The sequence below is a fragment of the Colobus angolensis genome, unplaced genomic scaffold (genome assembly GCF_000951035.1).
Source record: "Colobus angolensis palliatus isolate OR3802 unplaced genomic scaffold, Cang.pa_1.0 Scaffold103, whole genome shotgun sequence".
Taxonomy (NCBI): Eukaryota; Metazoa; Chordata; class Mammalia; order Primates; family Cercopithecidae; genus Colobus; species Colobus angolensis.
In genome coordinates, this window is record NW_012111253.1 from 6,267,872 (window position 1) to 6,268,727 (window position 856).

An 856-nucleotide genomic window follows, 5' to 3' on the forward strand; every position below is an offset into this window, starting at 1 on the left:
GCCTCCCAAAGTGCTGGGATTACAGGCGTGAGCCACCACGCCCAGCCCAAGCTCCACTTTTAAACTAAAACTCTCCACTTTCACTTATGATCAATTATGATCAATTACAGTATCTTCTATTATTTCTCCAAGAATATTAAAGAACAATTTTTGAATATTGCTTCTTGCATTGTCATTTTTTTCTCTGGGTTCTTCTTTCTGTTGATCAATTTTTTTCCATTATCATTTTAATCTCTCTTTTTCACAGTGGAGATTTTTATGAAATGTGTAGTGATCTTGGCTGTTTGTTGATATTTAGGAGCAAAGCACTAAAAAGTTGACTGGAAGTGCTGGCTGTGGGGTGGGGCTTCCCAGTGCATAGGCTTCACTGAAGGTGGTCACCAGAAAGCGTCCTGTTTTATTCGGGGATCTCTGAAAGTCTGTGTTAGGTCTTGTCTCTGGGAAGGTTCTTCGAAGGAGATGATGGGGAGGAAGGAAGAATCTCCTGGCTGTGTGGGGTGATCAAAGGAACCCAGGTGTCTGGACAAACTGCTCAGTACACAGACTTTGAGCTAATGTCCCTGTTTCCGACCTCTGAATAGTGACCTTGCAGACCTGGGTCCTGAGCCTGGAACTCAATATGACTGGTCCAACTCATGATGGCATCCCCCTTTGCTGGCCCCCTTGCTTGTAGCATTCTCTACCTGTCAGGTCAACTGCTCTTCCATCATCTGCTTTCCATTTTTCTCCTATCATCAACACCTATCCTTTGTTGTTATAGACTTGCCCATTCCCTTTTTCCTTTGGGTTAATTCCTTTTTTTTTTTGTTTTTGAGACGGAGTCTCACTCTGTTGCCCAGGCTGGAGTGCAGTGGTG